Source organism: Eurosta solidaginis, chromosome X (assembly GCF_040869045.1).
Source record: "Eurosta solidaginis isolate ZX-2024a chromosome X, ASM4086904v1, whole genome shotgun sequence".
Taxonomy (NCBI): domain Eukaryota; kingdom Metazoa; phylum Arthropoda; class Insecta; order Diptera; family Tephritidae; genus Eurosta; species Eurosta solidaginis.
The window spans coordinates 130421378-130441872 of record NC_090324.1 but is presented as its reverse complement, the minus strand read 5'-3'; the positions used below and the strand labels follow the sequence as shown (position 1 = coordinate 130441872).

At 39.0% G+C, this 20495-nt stretch overlaps 1 protein-coding gene and 1 pseudogene across 1 annotated transcript in view; one reads left to right on the top strand and one right to left on the bottom strand.

Annotated features, from left to right (window-relative positions):
- The window catches only part of LOC137235148 (glutamate receptor ionotropic, kainate 1-like), a 2828327-nt gene that overhangs the window by 594933 nt on the left and 2212899 nt on the right, over positions 1-20495 (top strand). The window lies entirely within an intron of this gene.
- On the bottom strand, positions 17790-19400 carry LOC137235152 (peptidyl-prolyl cis-trans isomerase sig-7-like; annotated as a pseudogene).

Sequence of the window (20495 nt, the reverse complement as noted above, 5' to 3'; positions counted from 1 at the left end):
AATCAAAATCTCAAAATTTATTATCAAAATATATCTGGTACGAGAACAAAAGCCAATTCTATTTATGCTGCAACATCTCAATGTGATTATGACGTTATCGTGTTGGTAGAGACATGGCTTAATACTGATTTCTGCAGTGAGGAGTTCTTTAATAGGAGCTTTTATTCTGTTTTTCAAAGAGACAGAGATGGTGTGGCAACGAATACTATGCGTGGGGGAGGTGTTTTGATAGCAGTAAAGTCCATTATATGTGCTGCTGAAGTAACTTTAAGTAATATTGATTCCTGTATTGAACAATTGTGTGTGTCAATTTCGAATGGTGACGATTTGCTTTTCATTTGTGTTTCTTATATTCCTCCTAATAGCTCTGATAATTTGTATTTTGATCATATTGATAATAGTTTAAATTTAAATCTCCCCAATGATAATGCGCAACTCTGTGTATTGGGTGATTTTAATTTAAATAAAATTGCGTGGTCTACTATTGCTGATGAAGATATGCTTATTCCAAATAATGTGAAGAGGTGTAGTGAAATATGTGTAATTGATGGATTATTTGGTATACAATTAATGCAAATTAATGGTTTTCTAAATGAGTTGAGCAGGATTTTGGATCTTGTTTTCATTAGTCCTGATTTAAAATTTCAATTGTATAAGTCTGAGGTTCCTTTATCGGTGACTGATAAACACCACATTCCACTTATCTTGGAACTTGAGTTTTATAAATATCCAAATCTTTGCACTGACTCGATGCTTAAATTCGATTACTCGCGGTGTAATTTTGATCTTGTTAATGATGTAATATTAAGTGAGAATTGATTGTTTTGACATTTTTAAGAGTAAAATAAGTAGTATATCCTTCGGAAATATTCCACGTTTACCGCCAAGGGTCCATAAACTACCCTGGCCTAATCGGAGCTTAAAAAATTAAAGAATCTTCTAGTAATTTGCAGCACAGAGTAATGTATGAGAAATACTTGACTGAGTTTAACTGTCTAAATAAATTTCTTTATAAAATTATTTACTCGGGTTTGAAATGAATATTAAATTTAATCCCAAGGCTTTTTGGAGTTTTTTAAATTCAAAACGTTCTTCGTCAGTTATTCCGTCCATAGTGTCTCACAATGGCATAAGTGCAAGCACCGCTATTGAAAGGGCAAATCTGTTTGCTGAATTTTTTAAGTCTAATTTTGTTGATAATTGTGTTCAGATTGATACATCTAGTGCTGGGCAATTAGCTTCTTCGCTTGATTTTGGCTCCCTAATTTTAACTGAGGATGATATTTTCGCAGCCATAAAAGACCTAAAATGCTCCAAGCAATTAGATGCTCATAATATCTCTGCTTTTTTTCTCAAACAATGCACGTCATCTATAGTGTATCCGCTACTTTTGTTGTCTAATTTGTCTCTTAGGTCAGGTCATTTTTTAGATGAATGGAAAGTGACTTCTGTTACTCCAGTTTTTAAGAGTGGGAGTAAGAATCTGGTTTCGAACTATCGTCCCATCTCTAAAATTACTAATATTGCTAAATTATTTGAAATAATCATTAGCTCTAAATTGTCATTTGCTATCAAGCCCTATATTTCGTATACTCAACATGGTTTTATACCGGGCAGATCTACGGTCACTAATCTAACTGTTTTCTCTAATTTTTGTTTTTCAGCCTTTGTTGAGGGCTTTCAGGTAGATACAATCTATATTGATTTGTCAAAAGCTTTTGATAGAGTGTCTCACGACTTATTAATTAAAAAACTTGAAAATTTTGGCTTTCATTCTACTTTGTTTCATTTTCATTTCATTTATTCGGAAAAAATACATTAGTACAATAAGACAAATTGTCTTTTGTATTACAACAAACATAATTCATATAATTCATTTAAATAAATAAATAAAAGATGCTAGAAAACAAGCATATCAAAACAATACTACAAAACTTTAAATTTTTAATTTTTTAAATTTTAAATTTTGGTTAAATTAGATTAAGATAAGATAAAAATAAAATAAATGCCCAGTTTAAGTTTGTTGACTAGAAAAATAACTGAAAATAATATGTTTGTAGTAGCTTTGGTTTACATTATTCCTAATTGTAGCTGGGATAGAGTTCCAAATACGTACGGTGTTGACGAAAAACAGCCTTGTCGAAGCAACGAAGTTAAAGTTAGGCACCACTAGATTACTCGTCCTGGGAGACCTAGTGAATGTCAATTTCTCAAAAAGATATGCTGGTGATTTTGTGACAATTAAGCGGTACAAAAAAATCACACTTCTAGCTTTTTGGTAGTCAAATATGTTACATAATAGCTTGGACCTCCAAGCCGAAATATGATCAAATTTTCGTAACCCGAAAACGTAACGAGTTACATGATTAAAGGCGACCTCAACTTTGTGTGCAGAACATGAGTCCAACTTGTTATAAACGAGCTCTGAATAGTTTATTATTGGCAAAAGAAGCTGTAGGGCCAGTTTTCTTCTAATATGCGGAGGTGTGAAAGGTGCAGATTTCCTAAGATTGCGCAAAGTGGTATACACTTTACCCATGACTGTATTGATGTGGTCTTCACAAGTTAGATTAGAGTTGATAACGAAACCCAAATTTTTAATTCTAGAAACAATTTGTAAAGCCGTGTTTCCAATGTATATTGGTGAGGCAAGGGCATCAACGGACCTATTCTTCAAAATGGGCAAAATGAACGATTTAGTTGCATTAAGGCAGAGACCATTATTATTGGCCCAGCTCTGTACTGACAATAAATCATTATTTACTTTAAGACAGAGGTTGGCTACGTCCGTGAAACTACCAGACAAATATAATTGTATGTCATCTGCATATGCGTGCATTTTCATGTGCTGACAAACCGAAAAGATATCGTTTACGAAGATACTGAATAACAAAGGCCCAAGAATGGAACCCTGCGGAACACCTCGGGGTAGGTGTTTGATCCCCGAAATTTCGCAACCAGTGTTAACAAGTTGTGATCTTCCTGTTAAGTAACTCTCCATTACCATCAAAGCACTGTAGGAAAATCCAAAATATGTTTTAAGTTTATAAGAAAGTAACGCATGGTCAACAGAATCAAAAGCTTTAGAAAAATCTAATAGACAAAGCAGAGTTAGTTGGTTTTTATCAAAAGGTATGCGTTGTCATGGGTAAAATCATATCTAATAGATAGAATTACCTATGTTGTTTTGATGGCGTAAAATAATTTTCATATAGAGCTACCTCTGGGGTTCCTCAAGGTAGTATCCGTGGTCCTCTATTTTTTGTTATTTTCATCAACGATTGCTCAGAGTGTTTTTCCTTGTGTGAACAACTACTTTATGCCGATGATTTAAAAATTTTTAAAAAAATAACAAGATTCTCTGATATTCAAATTATGCAAAATGAGGTTAACAAATTCCAGGAATGGTGTGATCGAAATATGCTAATGATCAATATCGAAAAATGCTGCTCGGTCACCTTCAACACAATTAGATTCCCACTCATATCTTCGTACTCTATTTCTGGCTCTGTCCTCAGTTCTAGTTATAAAATCAAAGACCTTGGGGTTGTTATTGACTCGAATTTCACGTTTATTGATCACTTGAATTATATTATACCTAAAGCATATTCCTCTCTAGCTTTCATTAGACGGAATAGTTCTGAATTTAAGGATCCTTATACTGAAAAATTGCTGTTTAGTACATTTGTAAGGTCCAAATTGGAATATGCTTCTATAATCTGGAACCCGTTTTATGATGTGCATTCCAATAGACTTGAACGTATACAAAAAAAGTTTCTAAAATTTGCATTATCCAGTATTAGGTTTAATATGCCTATTCCATCTTATGTTCCGCGGTGCAGACTGATCAGTCTGCATTCTCTTGCCAGTAGGCGATTGATATCTGGCTTAGTTTTTATTCGTGATGTTCTCAATGGGACTATTGATTGTCCGTTTTTATTGCGTTGTATTAAACTCAATGTTCCAGCCAGAAACTTACGACATCATGATTTATTTGCTATTGACCTCTGCAAAACCAGGTATGCTCAAAATGAACCAATTATCAGACTGCTATCGGAATTTAATTTGTTATGTAGAGAAATAAATTTAGATATATTTGTAAATCGCAATGAATATAAAGAAAAATTTTGTATGTACTATTTTCAATATAATTAATAACCTATGTACGTCTTAGTCTGGAAGGTTACTAAACCATAGACTTAATAAATAAATAAATTAAATAAATAAATAAATCAGAACCAATGGTGAAAGCTTTGGAAGATGCAACGTTGATTTTTGGCAACCGGTGCGAACTGTGTTCGACCAGGCCACAGCATACACATCCAAAATATTTTAAAACTTTCTCAACAAATATGGTATTCAGCCTGGCGGGAGAGCCCGCAGAGCCCGTTAATAAGATGATATTCAGTATTATCGAATGCAGTACTAAGACAGGAAAGGATTGGCAGTTGGCCCTACCTACCTACAATGGTTGGCCAACTCTCAATACCATAGCGTAATTTAGTTTTGTCGAAATGAACTTATACTCAATTTCAACCCGAGAGATGTTTCCACGAATCGTGTGAAGGGATACATGGCAATGTTGAAATTGATGATATCAGTGAATAGAAAAAACGATAGGTAGCATTAGTAAGAGAGGGACGACGGGAAACATTCGAAACCACGTAAAAACGATGTAGGTTGGGTGTATTCGGGTGTGTCCCACAAGCTCTATACTTCATTCAAGGATCCTTACGTCATAACGAAAAATTGGCTGATAATACAATATCTGCTTAAGTCGCTAGCCAGGTGATCGCTGTTTTGGGGTTGGTAGTACGAAATGGTCCGGTTCTGGGTGGAATGCGTCCCGGATAGGTGGTTGTGCAGGAATATTTTCCGTCAATTGCTGCGTGATGATGAGCGGTAGGAGGTAGTCCTCAACCACGGGTATGTTGTGCTCAAATCAATAACAACTACTGCTCCAAGATGATTATCTTTTCCTTCTTCACAATGTGAGTGACTCACCCACGCATATACTGTGGAATAAGTTACCTGGTACTGTGTGTGACCGCTTATGTATAAAGTGGTTTTCCTCGTATTGTGTACAAAATTTGTTCTTTATTCACCGATGGGAACTTTCAACAATTCTGGTTGGGTACAATAGTAGAATTATAACAATATGTGGTACAGGTATGTATGCGCGGTTATCGCAAACTTTTTGCAGCAAAATGCACTTTAGTTGGCGAAAATTCTCGAAGATGATTTTAAACAATATTGAGGCTAGTACAATGATTTGATTATAAGAATAATAGATAATATATATATATAGATAGATGATTATCGCAATTTTTGTGCAGCAAAAGCCAAAAAGATGATGATTCTTGATTTTTCAAAAAAAAATCAGTGCCAATTGAAGTTGGCTGCCTTTAGTGGCTGATTTGACCATGCCAGATGAAATTGATGTGGTGAAACTTACCGGACGCGTTGCCTAACAACGTCCAGGGTATATACGTATGAAAATGAATTATGATGATTTTATTATATTACGTGTGGTCGCGTAAACACTCTGCCTCCCCTAGACGTACAAAACGCATAGTGTGTGTGGTAGCTCCCGTAAGGCACGTTGAGCCTCCTCGAGGAGAAGTTTGCCAATTTTTCATTTATAGGAGTGGATGGTTCGATCGCCCACGGCTGGTGCGCGCTGGTTACGTCGTGCTGAGGATGCGCGGCCGGACTCTTCTGCGGCCGATGGCGCTTGATGGGACGCATTCGTTCTTCGGTGGCGCGAATGATGGTGGTGGCGTATCGGCGGTGGCGCTACGGCATGTTGGCAACGCTCCGTGTCCCGATATAGGAGCGTATGATAGCGTGGCCCACAAATGTGACAGCGCTCTGTAGACGTGCATCCGTTCGTGGCATGCGATAGGGCCAAGCAGTTCATGCAATAGTGGTAGGCCCGTCCGATAATGCCGTTTTGTGGCAGTTGTATAGCCGGGAATACGTATATACGTATAAAAATGAATTATGAAAAAATGAAATATGATATTACGTGTGGTCGCGTAAACAATATTTCATCGAAAATAATGCGTTACGGTGAAAGTGATCATATGAGACCATGACGTATTCTTAATCCTGAACTAGACATTATTGACGAAGATCCGATACGTACGACTAGTCAGGAAAGGTCGAACTGTTAGAGACAAGTTAGTCAGTCAAGTTATTTCGTAGTGAGCTCCAACGAGCCTGTTCATATAAATTATTTCCAATAAATCAATTATATCTATGCATTATAATTAACATTAAATCGGTTTCGAGTCATCCCTGACATTATTAAATTTTAACAAAACACCAAAATTCCTGTATAAAACCAATTGAAGAGGCTATCTCATTAGTGTAGGGGACGTGTGAGCCAAAGCAGGGACGTCTGAGTTCAAGAGGCGAGAAGCAAAAAAACTACTTGGCGTGATTTACCTCCGAGGAGATGCGTGCTCCTTTCTTAAATTTTCTCTACAAATTGGCGGCTTGGGGACTCCGAACAGCTTCACTGAAAAGCTTTTCATGAAGAAATTTACTCAGAGTGTTTGCAAACGACTGTATCTTAAAAAAATTTTTTCCTAATTAAAACGACTTGTTTATAAATTCTGATGCTGCTTTCCCCGGGGCTTTAACACTTTCGGGGACCAGGCGCGGCATGCTACTACAAGCCACGGCAGTCGCAAATTAGCAAGGCTGGTACTCTCACGCGCAAACTGGTGAAGATATGTAATGGATATGATTCCCAATGGACTCTCCTATCAAATTTTAATAAGATATCTCAAAATTTACCCTACTTATCGTACCCACAGACAGACGAACGGTCGAAAATGGCTTACTCAATTTCTTTTTTTCATTCTGACCATAAAAATAAGCGGAGCATAAAAATTTCTTTACCGGTTTCTTATGGGCTGGATATTTAATTTAATAAGAAAATGTAAGGAGCTGAATATCAAAAGGACGTACTTTGTCACTTTCGTGACCGGTAACAATAATTTTGTTACCATGTTATTAAATTCAAGCGAAGCCGCACGATTTTCTAATAAATTATTTGTAGAATATGGATTATATTTTTTTGAATATTTAGTTACATATTTTGTTACAAAGAATATTTAGTTACATATTTTATTACAAACGATTTCAATATCTGAATGCTTTGGAAAAATTTTACAAACTGAAATGCAATTACATAGATTCCTCCTTTTATAGATTCAAATCATCCGTTACATTATAAAATACCAGACCTACTATGTTAAAATACTACGGTATTATGTTCAGTAGATTCGTCTGAAATTCTAAAAACTGAAACGCAATTACATATATTCCTGTTTCTATAGATTCAACTACGGTATTATGCTCAGTAGATTCGTCCAAATCGGGTTGCCGTTCTGTCCGTAGTGTATGATCCTACATTCGGCCGTCCTGACTCTGCATTCGTCCCGATTGCCGAATCTCATCTCTTAATGAACTCCGCCACTGTCGACGTACAACCCGGACCCTCATGCTCCCCTACTTTCTGTACTCCATATCTTTCGTGATTAAGCTTTTTCAAAACTTCATATGGACCAAAGTATTTTGCTTTTAATTTAAGATTATTACCGAACTGAGTTAATTTGATTGCGACTAAGTCATCTCTTTTATACTGTTCAGCATCCTTACGTTTCGAGTTAAAATTTTTACGATTTTCTTGCTGAAGTTTTTGTATGTTTTCCGTAGTTTGTTTCCTTGTTTCATTTCTCTCATGATCTAAATCATCAACAACTGCATCTTTCATAAACTCATTAAAATCTGGAATACTGTTTATACACATGTCAATACCGACAAGAATTCTAAACGGTGAATATTTCGTGCTTCTTGTATTTGTATTTGTATTTATTTAGTAATTAAACAGCAGAATTATCAAAAATATAGATGCTTGGGGAAACAATAAAATAGAGATATCAGATACATCATATCTTAAAAGTAATGCAAATCAGCAACCCCACTAATCTTGGCTTGCTAGGGCGATAAAATAAATAATTAAAAATAAAGTAATATTTCATAAAATAAAATAATTATAATTATGTTAAGATTAAAATGTGTAGGCAAAAAATTACAGATTGGAATTAAGTCACTCTTGAAAATATAATGATTCATTGACAAACAGAGAAGTGACTGTAGATCAGTTTTTTGAAGTTGCCTTTGTTAAACTGGCTTTTTACAGAATAAGGAAATGAATTCCAAAGGCGAACGGCGTTAATGAAAACCATCCTTTCCGAATTTTTAAATTCAAATGTGGGAAGTATTAGCTCCAAGGAGCGCTCCGACCTGGGGAATGTATGTTTATCATATAGATACCGAGGTGTTTTGCAGTGACTTAGCCGATATAAGAAAATGCGGCTTCTGGATTTCATATATTCGGAAATCTCACATCGCAGAAGATAGGTTCTCCACGCAGAAATATGGTTAAATTTACGCAATCCATAAACACATCGGGAAACGTGGTTAAATAGAACGTCTATATTATATCGGCGGCCACCGTGGTGTGATGGTAGCGTGCTCCGCCTACCACACCGTATGCCCTGGGTTCGCACCCCAGAAAAAGCAACATCAAAATTTTAGAAATAAAGTTTTTAAATTAGAAGAAAATTTGTCTAAGCGGGGTTGCCACTCGGCAGTGTTTGGCAAGCGCTCTGGGTGTATTTCTGCCATGAAAAACTCGCAGTGAAAACTCATCTTGCAGATGCCTTTCGGAGTCGGCATAAAACATGTAGGTCTCGTCCGGCCAATTTGTAGGGAAAATCAAAAAGAGCACAACGCAAATTGAAAGAGAAGCTCGGCCTTAGATCTCTTCGGAGGTTATCGCGCCTTACATTTTTTTTTTTTATGAAAAAAACTATAATCAAGTCTACAATATACTAACTCAGAGTATTTCGTAATAGTTAAAATCAACTGTAGCGCCAGATTACGCCTAATAGTAGGCGGGGTGAAATGTGCAGTGTGTCTCAGGTTCCTCAGAGTGGCATAAACTCTGCACATGGTCGAGGTGATACGATCTATGCAGCTAAGAGAAGAGTTGATAAATTTACTGACCAATTTTAGTGCATAATTGTTCAGAGTAACAGCTGGGATATCTTCAACCATCACTTTCCGACTATGTGTGGGCAGGACATATGATTTTGCTGATTTTTGCTGCATGATCAATGTGTAAAGTGCCTAGTGGTTCATCTTCCTTATCAATCGGTGATAAGAAACTTTCTTTTTTGCCAACTTTTCTGTTAACCACAATAACTCAATACATCAAGATACTACTTTTGCAAATTTTGAGGCTACTTTCGGTATGAAATATAACTTTTCAATACATTCTTGCGTCTTTCGTGCAGAAAAATTACCCTGCCTGTGACCTAAATTAATTATTTCCTTTTCCATTTGTTCTGGCACAACAACGAGCTCTCTGGATGGATCTTTGTACAATATACCATGAAACATATAAAAGTCTTCATATGTGTTATTTTTCTAACTGCTTTCGTCCAACTACCTTCTTCCTGCGCCTGTACCCTACTAAGTGCATCTGCGTGCTTCATATGTGAACCAGAACGATGTTCGACTTGATGATCGAATTCTTGCAAGAACATTGCCCACCATGCTACCCTTGGAGAAATATCATCCTTACGCATGTCATTGCAAAAGCATTGCAATCAGTTATGCTTTTAAATCTACATCCCAGCACATATATTCTCCACTTTTTTAAAGCTTTGAATATCGCTGAGACCTCATGTTCGTAAGAAATATACTTTTGTTCGGACGGACTAATTTTTCTACTTACAAATTTGACGGGGTGAAAATTTTGATCATCCGCCGACTTCTGCATCAAAAAGCCCCGAAACTATATTTTGACGCATCCATACAATTACGGAAAAATTTACTGTTTAGGCCCAATGCCTAACTTTTACTTGATTGACGGCGCCCCTCCCTAACGTTTTAATGATACTTCCAGCCACTCACACTCACGCCGCATTTTTGTGCATGCATGCACATGCATGTGTGTGTGTGCAGGTTGTCAGCACCCATGCACGTATATGTGGGGGCGGTTGTGTGTGTGGCCTCTCCCCTCCTTAACACCAGATGACTTTTTCATGGCTTAGCGGTTGTCATCAACGGGACAACCGGGCTTTTTTTTCTCGATTGACCGCCAAGCAGTTCACGTCGCCCAGGATCATCACCGCCAGCATTTGTACGTAAAGTTCACATATCAACCTGCACAGCACATTTGCGTACTACACAATTTGCCAGAGGATTGCCACAAAAAAAATTTATTTGCCACAGCAGATCACAGCAGCCAAAATTTGACAAGGAAAAAGTTGGAAGTTTATATTGTACATAGGTGACCAGAGCCACAGCATATTCGCCAACCACAGCACAGCACAATCAACTTTTCCAACACAAAATAAGAAGTAAGTGTTATATTTCTTGCCACTTTTTTTGAGTGTTGTTTTAAAGAAAAAAACCCGTGTAGTGCGCGAAAAATTAAAATCAAACAAGAACTGAAAACAGTGAAGTTATTTAGTGAGCACCAATTTATTTTTCTATTTTCAAAGGTTAAATCACGTGGTTTGTTAGTTTTTACTTCGGTCCTTGGGATTATCTGGTCTCTCCCCCCACCATTGGTAAAGTTTTCCAGACACAACACAAGGAAAAGAGTAACCTAACCTCACTTTCCGCACCATACTAAATAGGTTTTTGTTGTTGTTTTTTGCACATCACAAACACGAAATTAAGTTCAATTTAATTAATTAATCCGGTGCTGACTTCACTTTTTAAACACATTTTACACTTTTTTTTGCGCTTAGTTTCGAATATCGCACGCACTTTTTCACTTTTTCAAAAATACACCCATTATTTGTGGAGGTGGCGAGTGGTCCCCATTTTTGTTGTTGCCGCTGAGACAAAAAGTCTGTAAATTAGACCTTTTTGCTGTTGTCGCTGCTGTGACAAAAAGTCCATAAGACGAACCCTTTTTCGTTGTCGCTACTCTGACAAAGTCTGAAATAAAGTAATAAAAATAAAACGTGGAAATTCAAAAGTTTTTATTCACTGCTAGGCCAGGTATCTTAACTCAGGAGATTCTCATTATTTCTAATCGGCAATTTTCTCGTTAATAAACGTAACCAAGACTATGGAAAGCTACATCCGGTTAGTAGAATTAATCGCAGAGTTTGAGACAGATTACAGCATTATTACGGAAAGCGACCATAGCAAACACACTCTTGCGATACAGCAGGAAGAGTTGTGGTCCTTGTGGAAGAAGGTAAAGTCTGCGTTTGATTCGCTACAGGGGTCTGATGAGGTGTCAGGGGATGACGTTATGGCGATAAGAAAGAAGCAAAAAACAGCCTACGCAATCTACATGCGATGCTTAGCGTCTATATCTGCTGAGGCTGAAAAATACAAGAAAGAGGACAAGAACGTCAACCCTGAGCAAGAACCTAATGGGCATAAAATTCGCCTCCCTGCTTGCGAAACGGAAGTTTATAAAGGGGATTATCTGTCTTGGCCAACATTTCGTGACCTGTTCACGGCAATTTATATAAACAATTCTAGCTTGAAAGGGGTGGAAAAGTTATTCCATCTCAACAACAAAACGCAGGGCGAAGTAAAAGATATCGTTAAAAAATTCCCTCTCACAAATGAAGGTTTCGAGATGGCCTGGAAAAACTTGTGTGCGAGATACGAGAACAAATGTATCTTAGTAAACACACAACTACAAATTTTATTTCACTTAAAAAAGGTAGAAAGTGAGTGCGGCAGTTCAACCAAGAAGCTGCAAAATGATATAAATAATTGTATTTCGTCCCTCAAATGCCATAAAATTGGCACATCCAATTGGGATGCAATCCTGGCTTATCTCTGCTCAACCAAGTTACCAGAGAGCACGTTGGCTCTTTGGGAGCATATTATAGACCATAAAATGGATATATCCAAGTGGGAGGATATGGATAAATTCCTGTCTAATCGGTTTCAGACACTTGAAACAGTGTCTCGTTTTACAGGTCATGTCACTTCGCAAGTGCAAAAACCAAATGCGTCGCGACAATCGACAGAACCACCTACGAAAAGACTTGGTGCCTTTCAAACAAAAGAATCCAAGCAAACACTAAAATCAATTTGTAAAATGTGCAAATCCCCTGAGCACAGATTACGAAACTGTTCTTGCTTTTCCGAGTTAACCCCTCCAGAAAGGATTAAATTTATAAAATCCATAAATGGTTGCCTAAATTGTCTATCCCCAGGCCACACAGTAACCAGATGCACCAGCTCCTACAACTGAAATACGTGCCACTCTCGTCACCATACGCCCCTGCATGCGGATGCATTACAGAAAAGCACCACTTACAACCCGTCCCAAAATTCCTACGATAATAGCCCCTCTAGAGAACAAGAATGTGACATCCTGTCATACGAATTCCAGCACAGGTGTGCTATTAGGAACTGTTCGAGTACACATTTACAATAATGGTACCGACTTCTCCGCGCGGGCATTAATTGATTCAGGGTCTGAATGTTCCTTTATAACTGAAAGACTGAAACGCAGAATCAATATACCGGCAAGGAAAATGCATGCCCAAGTGTCAGGCATCACCAATGCAGTATCTGCTCAAGTTAGAGAGGCATCCACCATCGAATTACGTTCACTAGTGGATCCATGCTTCAGCTTGACTACTCCAGTTCTGATTCTGGCCAAACTTTTTGGGAATCTGCCATTCTGCCATATCAACACCATGACTATGCAGGCATTCCCAGACTTGGTTCTGGCAGACAATAGATTCTACGTCAACGAAGATGTAGACCTCATACTTGGTGGAGACATATATCCCCAAATTATAATGAGCGGTCTGAAAAAGAATGTACTTAATACACTTTTGGCCCAAGAGACAGTGTTCGGTTGGATACTAACCGGTCGAATTGAAGTACCGGATCCAACGAAGAGCATCGTGTCATTTTACAATGAGGTTGCATTGGAGAACCAATTAAAAGCTTTCTGGGAGATTGAAAATGTCCCCAAAAATAAAATGCTGAATGAAGAAGAAAGGTATTGTGAACAATTATTTAAAGGCACAACAAAACGTGATGAAAGTGGAAGATATATAGTTTCACTGCCATTCAGGCAGGACTACCCTGCGAATATTAAATTAGGACCGTCCCTAAAGCGCGCATGTTCACAATTCTTCAGAAATGAGGGGCAATTACTGAAAAATCAAGAGTTAGGGAAAGAGTATGTTCGGGTGTTGTCAGAATACGAAACTTGGACATATGAGAAAAATCAAGAATAATGTACCATCCGACGATACGGATAATTATTTCCTGTCCCACCACGCCGTTGTAAAGGCGGAAAGTACCACTACCAAGGTGCGCGTCGTCTTCAACGCGTCAAGTCCGACGGCGAATGGCATTAGTCTAAACGACATACTCCACCCAGGCCCAGTACTCCAAGCAGACTTGCCCATTTTAATTCTACTTAGGAGACTGTACCGCTTTGTCTTTAATAGTGACATAGAAAAGATGTATAGGTAAATTTGGGTGACCGATAATCACGCCAAATTTCAAATAACTGTCCATCGAACTTCCCCCAACGAACCCATCAGTCTGTACGAACTAAAGACTGTCACATTTGGTGTAAACTGCGCCCCCTACCTCGCGATACGGTCACTTCTACAATTGGTTGATGGTGTAGAAATTACCCACCCAATAGCATCGGGTATATTACGCGAAAGTATGTATGTCGACGACGATTTATCTGGAGGACATACAATAGCGTCAGCTATCAGAGCAAGAACGAGATTCGCGAAGCATTACACTCAGCTGGCTTTCCATTGCGCAAGTGGACATCAAATTGTGAGGAAATCCTTCAGGACATCCCCAAAACGGATCTGTTCAGCGAGGACTTCCTAGCGTTTGAAGGGGCTAGCTTGGTGAAGGCACTCGGAATGCGATGGAACGCGCACTCAGACATGTTTTACTTTACAGCAGGAGCTTTAGAGAATGGCGAGGACATCTCCAAACGCGCAATCCTATCCGCTATAGCCAAACTTTTCGACCCTTTAGGCTGGCTTGCACCATTGGTCATAGTAGGAAAAATACTAATGCAGAATATCTGGTTAGAGGGCACCGGGTGGGTCGAACCTGTCTCCCCAACTACCTTAGAACGGTGGGAAAATTTCACCCAACACTATAGCGAAATAGATAACATTAGGATACCGCGGTGGGTAGATTTTTCACCGGAAGACGACATAGAAATCCACGGCTTCTGTGCCGCTTCCGAGAAAGCATATGCAGCAACGGTATACATGCGCGTGAAAAGAGACGCTCAGGTTTTCATAAACTTACTTTTAGCAAAAACCAGAGTAGCTCCAGTGAAAACCATATCGCTACCACGTTTAGAACTCTGCGGCGCCATGCTGCTCGCAGAAGCCATGGAATCAATATTTCGAAACATTCATTTGGGACCAGCAAAAGTTCACCTCTGGACAGATTCAACCATCGAACTCGCATGGATAAGAAAGCCGCCCTGTTCCTGATCAACCTTCGTCGCACACCGAATCACTAAGATCATCGATATGGTCGGTAGCAAAGACTGGCTTCACGTGGACTCGGAATCTAATTCAGTGGATCTAGGAAGCAGAGGACTACTTTCATCAGATTTGGTCAACAATTCGTTGTGGTGGCAGAGACCTTCTTGGCTGCAAGAAGACAATTCCCACTGGCCAGCACAAGACACCGAATACCACACGTCCGTTGAGGAGAAGAGGGTACAGACATATACCACGACAAGGGTAGATCAAATAGATATTCTCGACCGATTCTCAAATTTACCCAGGGCTTTGAAGGTTCTATCCTATGTTAGGAGATTCTATAAAAGAACTCACCCAAGAACAAAAGCCTCGTTCCACGAAAATTCGTGCATAATCTCAGCCGATGAAATTAAGCCAATGACTCAGGCGTTAATCAAAGTATGTCAAAAACGATTCTACGGTACAGAGTACGTAAAATTGAAAAATGGGGAACCCATTGATCGAAAGAATGAAATATGTCACTCAACCCATACCTCGACAAAGATGATATTATTAGAACAGGGGGGCGTCTAGGGGCTTCAAAAGACTTGTCTTATAACGAGCGTCATCCCGTCGTCTTGCCTTACAATTGTAGGCTGATTCGCCTTAAAGTCATGATGACCCACCATGATTCCCTTCATGGCGAGAACCAGCTCATGCTCCGTCTCATCCGAACCCAATACTGGATACCGAATGTCAAGACCTTGATCAGAGCCATCATCCACAATTGCAAAACCTGCATTATTCACAGAAAGCAGACGCAGTCCCAACTTATGGGTACCCTTCCCTGCGAACGGACTACTTTTACCCGCGCGTTCACCAATACCGGGGTAGACTTTGCGGGCCTTTCGACATCAAAAGCTATCGCGGTAGGGGATGTCGACTGCCAAAAAGGCTACGTATGCCTTTTTGTCTCTTTCTCCACTAAGGCGATCCACTTAGAAGCCACTAGTGACCTTAGTACCCCATGCTTTCTCGCAGCCTTTGCGCGTTTTATCGCGAGAAGAGGATGTCCGAAAACCATCTACTCCGACAATGGTACAAACTTTGTCGGAGCGTCAAGATCTTTAGATCCGAATTTAAAGCCTTCCTGGCAGAAAGCCGGGACAAAACAGTTTCAAAGTACAGCCATCAAGCATTAAGCTGGCATTTTATTCCCGCCGCTGCTCCAAATATGGGCGGCTTGTGGGAGGCGGGAGTGAAGAGCTTCAAAAGCCACTTCAAAAAGATCGCGTCTCCCTATAAGTACACCATGGAGAAGTTCCAAACCCTTTTGTGCAGGATTGAGGCGTGCCTCAACTCGCGCCCACTCAGTCCAGGGTCGAATGACCCAACAGATCTGGAACCACTAACCCCAGGACATTTCCTAACGGGCAGCCACCTACTGGCTCCGCCAGAACCAGATGCTAGTGAGAGCTCTGCCTCGATGATCAATTGGTGGCAGAAACTCAAAGCCCTCCATCATACTTTCTGCAAGCGATGGAAGGTGGAATATCTCTCCGAACTTCAAAAACGAGTGAAGTGGAAGCATCCCAAACAAAACATACAAGTGGGAGATCTCGCAGTCCTCAAAGAGGACAACTTATCTCCCAACGAATGGAGGTTAGGTCGAGTCGTCCACGTTCACCCTGGCGAAGATAACCGAGTTCGCGTAGTCGACCTCATAACAGAGAAGGGTCAAGTCAGACGACCTGTGGTCAATCTGATCCTTCTTCCAACGGAGGAGATGGATTGCGAGAAGGCCAAGAGCTCCTCGTATCAATCCCTCCGTTCCTCTCCCTCCTTTCCGAACTCCACCTCCCTATCGATAATCTACCAAAAACCCAGCTCTCGTTCACCCGTAACGAGGTCAACCAAAAACCTACCGCAGATCCGATATCTGCCAAAGAGTATAAAGGCCCGCGGCCTATTTTATTTCCAATTTTTAAGAAGCAACCCCAACTCACTCGTTATCCCAGAACGAGGACACCAGAAAAGCCTACCGCAGAAGGGCGAACCGATTTGCCATAGAATCTAGTTATATTTTTTAAATTTCCAACGAAACAACCCACAGTCACTCGCTCACCCCAAGCGAGGATCACAGAACCAACGCGGGAGGCCAACAGAATTTACCAAAATTCGTCTGAACACCTAAAATCTTGAACTCACTATTAACCACCCAAAAATTTCATTAAAGGAAAAAAAGGGGTTCACAGAAATAAATAGTTCAAAACATTCGAATTTTTTCACGAAAAAGTTTACAAATAAATTAACTTGTCCTTTGCCTAAATAACGAACATTTGTTAACAGCACCAAAAGGTATTACGTTTTTTCAAAACATTGTGCCCCAGGCAAAAATTTTTGATGTTTTTTTTTAATATTTTTGTAATAAAATTTGGTGATTTACTGGTACCTTTATTTTCTACTTGCAAATACAAATTTTATTTCTTCCAACTGGAAACATTATTTGTTAATAATAGGTCTGTTTAACGAACACAAAAATAAGGGCAGAGCGGAGTAGAGCAGCGACCAAAAGCAAAATAGAGGAATCTGGTGTAACGATCACGATTTTGCTCCGATGTGCACTAAATTACGAAGACACTGCCTCAGCAATTTTTTGAGTTCTCAAATTTCCTATTTGCGTTCGTTTTGTACAATTATTTCTGTTTTGAATTTAAGAAATTCCAACTTACTTTTGACAACAAAAATTTGTTTTCTTTGCTGTAACAAAAGCTGGCGCAGAGGTTTGTGATCTGGATTGCTCCAGTTCAATTTTGGGCGGACTCATAAAACAAGACAATTTGTCACTAAACACAATTACAAATAATTTTAAATGCCTACTCAAGTACCGTGAACGAAAATCATAACCATGTAAACCACACATCAGAATTGAATGTGTAGCGATGAAAGTTCTTATACGTATGGTTTTTTAATAATTCTTACCAACAGTATTTAAAATTGTTCAGTTTAGCAACTTTTGCCATGCATTCCCAATTAGGCGTTCTTTTTGATCTTCATCTTTCCCATATCCCGATTCTCGTGACTTTTGGTCAGAGCTATTAATCTGTTTTGTTGGTGTGTTATCTTCAATGGATCGCAATAAATTAATGATTTATATACTTTGAGTCAACTGAACAAAGCGTTCTAATTATCTGTATAAATAATTGAAAACACACTTACCTTTATGCAAGTTTCTTAAGCGTTCTTTAGCTAAGGGTAACCGCCAATCAGGCTTAACACGCGCTGTAAATGAATTACCAAATTCGTATGCCCACGATCTATGGATGCTTTGTTTACAATGAGCGCATCTTCAATGTCATAACCAGAATAACTCATTACAGCAACAGTTGCATTTTGGCCAGCAGGCAACTTGTCGAACCCAGTGAGCTCAATGGTATTTGACTTGACCATAGGAGCTTGTGGGTAAACTAATTTGTACATAAGCGTACCAATCCTATTCTTTTGATTATAACCGATTACCGCCATCGCTTGTTTACCCATAGCACTTTGATAGGTGTTACGATATATTCTACTACCCCCAAGGAGGCCCCGACGTATGCCACTATGTAGGCCCCGGCGTATGGCACGTTTAAGCTCTTCAATATGACGCTGTTCTACAGTTGGTTTACCATTACTTACAATTATATAAGGGCGACGGAGGCGCCCACCGTCTGTGTGCATGTACACACAACGCTGAGTATGAGAAGTGTGTATGGAAACAAATGGGCCAATTCTGCCTTTGCGGTGCATCATACGAAAAACTTGTACGCGTCGATTATAATTTATTGTTAGTCCTAGTATATTACCATTAATAAAAACAAGAAAAACTTTCGCGTTATTTATAACATCACCACCAATCAAACGTATATCTGGTCCTTCGAGCCAGGGGAAAAGGACGAGGTGTATACGTCGATCATCATTAGAACATTATCCATTTTAAAATACGCTGCTTCGCATGCCTTCTGATCTTCAAATTCAAGAAATGCATATTGCAAGGAGTCTCCCGTTTTTCTATCTCGTATAATTTCGCAATTCTTTACTTTACCAAAACAACTAAATATGATTTCTAAATCATCATCCGTTGTGACTGGATTCAATTTACAAACGAATAATACATTTTCTGTGGTGCCATTTCAGCATCGGGTAAATCTCCAACAATTTCAAGTATTGTAGCACGTGCCTTTGCTTCACGTTCGGCAAGCATTTCCTGTAAATCTTGCGCTGTCTTACCATCCGTATCATCAATATCTTCATTGTCTTCAATACGACCATTTTGTATCCGTTGAGGTGTGGGTGATGGTGAGCGACTTGGCAAGTTCAAATTGCGTGGATCTGGAAACGGATCTTCCAATACAATGGTATGCGTTATGCGAATATCTTGATAAGGGCGAAAGTTTTCATCTACAATAGCTTCGTTTAACTTTCGTACCGTGTTATGGCCTTCTACAACTTCTCCAATAACACAATGCGCACCATCTAATGACGTTAAGTTTGGCGCTAATGAAAAAAAAAAAAAAAAATTGCGATCCTACTAAATTTTTTCCAGCCTAGACCAATGATAACAGCCCAGCAGAGGCGTGATAAATTTTCGGCATAGTTTCGCCTTCGAAGAAACGTTTTGATACGCCATCCAGTTCACCATGAATGGAACTGCCACCTGCCTGTTTGTGCAATGAACACGCGCTCAATTGTGTGGAAAAGATTAAAGTTGTAGTACTTAATTTTGCATAGTTTAATAAAATTGAGGCACGAAATTGGTCGTTCATCAACAAATAGGTCAACAGTAATGTCGCCTATTATGGTTTCTATTACAACAGACATTTTCTTAGCATTTAAGCCCGAAATTTTTAATTTAGCAAGGATCGTATAGCATGCGTACAAAATCGAAGTCTTTGTCAACTTTGTTACTAAATTAAATTAGTGAGGTGAAGGCACTGGCAAAAGGTGATGTGGATTCTTCCATTAATGCCACAACGAATACCATTGAGACGCAGGATACTGTCTGCATTGGTTTGTATAACGAATTCAATACAAAAAGTTTGTAGTTGTTTTTGCTGGTGGACTTACGCCCCATGCCAGGATGTTCCGCACCAAAACCTGCAAAGAGAAAATACATTAATATAAATGAATAAATGGGCATCGAAAAAGTGTGACAACTGACAGCGCGGCCGACGCCGCAGTTGGAGCACCTCTTTAGCGATGCCGGTATCTCTAACAAAGAACGAAATCCAACAACCAAACCAATATGCTCCATGCCCATTCTCCACCTGAAAAATAAAATAAATTAATAATGAGAAAAAATACAAGAAAATTGATTTATAACAATAGATTGACGTTGACAATCTTCCGCCTAACTTGGACTATAACTGCAAATCTACTTTCAGTTTTGGTTCTCTTAGCCTCTTTTCTAAAGATGTTATTACTGGCATTAATAAACTTAAACCATCTGCGAAAACGGACTCTGATGGACTTTCAGTTCTACTATTCAAGAATTGTCCTGCTTTAGTTGTGCTTTTAAAACTAATTTTCAATTTGTCATTGTCAACTGGAGTTTTCGTTGATTATTGGAAATTTACTTCTATTAGTCCTATTCTTAAAGGAGGCTGTAAGAATGATGTCTGTAATTATAGACCCATTTCAAAGCTTTCTACGGTTGCGCAGCTTTTTGAAACTATCGTTAAGGATAAAATGTACTTTGTATGTAAGAGTCTGATTTCGCCAAACCAGCGGGGCTTTGTCTCAAACCGATCTACGGTGCCGAATCTTGCAGTATTCAGTGAGTATTGTATTGCATCTTTCTCTTCGGGACTTCAAGTAGACTGCGTTTACACTGATTTCTCAAAAGCTTTCGATAAAGTTTCACATTCCTTATTGATCTATAAGCTTCCTTGTTTAGGATTTCATTCGGTTTTTTGA